Genomic DNA, 2,500 nt, shown 5'->3' on the forward strand with positions numbered 1-2,500 from the left:
GCGCCGGGCTACTGAGGGAAACCCCGGGCCCCGAGAAGGACGCCGCGGTGGTGGCGGCAGACGTCGGGCGCGCCCCCGCCGGTGGACGCTCCCCCGAGGGCGGCAGCGGGGGAGGCACCCCGGCGGGGCCATGCAGGTCGTTTCCCTCGCCCCAGGGCCAGGTACCTAGCGCTCCGCGCCTCCGGCGGCCCCCCGGCTTCCTTTTCCTCGGCGTCGTCAAACGCTGCGGGGAGGGGGCCGCGAAAGGGCCGCCGCCGAGCCGGGGCGGCGGTTTAAAGACTCGGGCGGCTCGGCGCGTCCTTCCGCCGCGGCGGCGGCGGCGGCGGTTGCCGGGCGGCGGTGCGCGGCTCCATTGAGGGGTGGGGAGCTACTCCCGCGTGATCCCCTGCGGTGGTGCCCGCGGCCACCGGCCGCGCGGCCGTCGTCCCGCCGCGTTACCGCGCGCGGGGGGTTTGTCGCGCCGCGCCGGGGAGGGGCGCCCTGCCCCCCCCTCTCCGCGGCCCGGCCTCGGCGGAGAGGCCGCGGCGCGCGGTCGGCCGCGGGGGCCGACCCGCTCGCCTCGAAACGGGCGACGCCGGCAGAGAGCGCGCGCTCTCTCGCCCCTTCCTCAGCTGCGGGGTTGCGGCCGCCGGGGCCCGCCGCGCTCTCCTCCTTCCTCGGCCGCCTCTGCGGTCTCTGGGGTGCGGCGCCGCGCGCGGCGCGGCCGCGCCGTCTCTCTCCCCTCGACGGCCTTCTCCTCGAGCGCGCCGGCGGCGCCGGTCGCCGGCCGTCCCCGGCTCAGGGACCGCCCGCCCGCCCGGGGCCGAGCGCTCGGCAGGTCCCTCCGTCGCCGGAGAGTCCGCGAGCGCGGGCGGCCCCGTGCCGAGCGGCGGCGGCGCCGCTCGGCGAGTGTCCCCCGCCAGCGGGGACGGCCGGCCGGACGGCGCCCGCCGTCGCCGGCGGCGGTCCCGGCCCGGGCCCCGCCCGCCGCCTCCCCGTCGCCCTTTTCTCCGTCCGCTCGCGGAGCCCCGGAGGAAGGTCGTGCGCGCGGCGGCCGTGGGGGGTTGGGGGGGGGGGCGCTTCCCCGCCCGGTCTCCCCGCCCGGTCAGCGGGGAGAAAAGGGCGGGCGTCGCTGCCCCCCTCCCCGCCTACCCCCCCGGCTCGGCGCCGCACGCCTTCCCCTGGGCCGCGCGTGCCCGAGGAAAAAGGGGCTCCGTGACGGTGCGAGGCGGCGGCGGTCCCGGGAGTGCGGCCGTTGCGGCGGCGGGTCAGCCGTCCGGCAGGCTCCGGGCGCTCGCGACGCCGGCTCGGGTCTCGGTGCGGCGCCCGCCTCCGGCGCCGGCGGCGGAGCGCGTCCGCCGGGCGCTCGCCCTTCCCGGCGGGAGCGGTCCCGCGGGGGGCGTTGCCGGTTGGGCGGTGGCCGTCGCGTGCCGTCTCGAGCGCGGCAAGGCCGCTGGGGAGAGAGAGCGAGCCGGCCGCGCGGTGGCGCGGCGGCGCTCCGCGGGTCCGCGGAGCGGCGGTGAGAAGGGAGAGCGGCGCGCGCGGGGGCCGACGGCCGCGCCCCCGGCCGCGTGCGTCCCGTCGTCCCGTTGCAGCGAGGCCGGGCGGGCCGCCGTGTCCCCCCGCGGTCCGGCGCGCGCCGCGTGCCTCCTCCGTGCGGAGGCCGGGCCGAGCCCGGGCGCCTGGGCCGCCTCCGGAGGACGGCACAGTTTGCCGGCGGCGTCTCCCCTCGCTCGTAGCGGCGGGGGGAGGCGGTCGGGGACGCGGGTCCCCCCGCCTTTCCCGCCGACCTTCGGAGCGTTCCGTTGGGCGTTTCGCTCTCGGATGGTTTTTCTTTCCCCCCCCACTCGGTTCGTTGCGTTGTGTGCTCGTACGGTCGAAGCCGGGGGCGGCCCGCGTGCGTGCCCCCTCGGCGAGAGAGAAAAAAAGGGGCCCCCTCCGCCCGTGTGCGGGGTTCGGTGCCGAAAGCCAGACAACTCTTAGCGGTGGATCACTCGGCTCGTGCGTCGATGAAGAACGCAGCTAGCTGCGAGAATTAATGTGAATTGCAGGACACATTGATCATCGACACTTCGAACGCACTTGCGGCCCCGGGTTCCTCCCGGGGCTACGCCTGTCTGAGCGTCGCTTGACGATCAATCGCCGCCCGGGGGTTGCCACCCCGGCGGCGCGGCTGGGGTCGCCTCGCAGGCCCGTCGTCGTGGCCGTGGCCGTCGTGGCCGCGCCCGAGGGCCTTCGTCCCCCTAAATGCAGACTCGGGGAGCGCTCCGTAGCTCCCCGCTCCCGGAGCGAGCCGCTGGGGCGGAGCTCGTCCTCGCCGGGGGCCGCGTCGCCGAGCGGCGGCGCGGCGGCCGGGGAGAAAGAGAGCGAGAGAGACGGGGCGGCGTCGAGAGCGCCCCGCCGAGGGCCGAGAGACGAGGGCGAGAGGGGGGGAGGCGAGGCGCGCGGGCCTCGCCCCCCCCCGGCCTCCCCCCGCGCGGGCGGCTGTCTGCGGGTGGGTACCGCGCGGGTACCGTGCCGT

The 2,500-nt window shown here is 78.8% G+C and overlaps 1 non-coding gene across 1 annotated transcript; it reads left to right on the plus strand.

The window, feature by feature from the left end:
• The first annotated feature begins 1,953 nt into the window (after window positions 1-1,953).
• On the plus strand, window positions 1,954-2,106 carry LOC144247370 (5.8S ribosomal RNA). The gene has a single exon (XR_013341072.1). It is a non-coding gene; the product is annotated as a 5.8S ribosomal RNA (ribosomal RNA).
• Window positions 2,107-2,500: the final 394 nt, after the last annotated feature.

Source organism: Lonchura striata, chromosome 28 (assembly GCF_050655825.1).
Source record: "Lonchura striata isolate lonStrDom1 chromosome 28, ASM5065582v1, whole genome shotgun sequence".
NCBI lineage: Eukaryota > Metazoa > Chordata > Aves > Passeriformes > Estrildidae > Lonchura > Lonchura striata.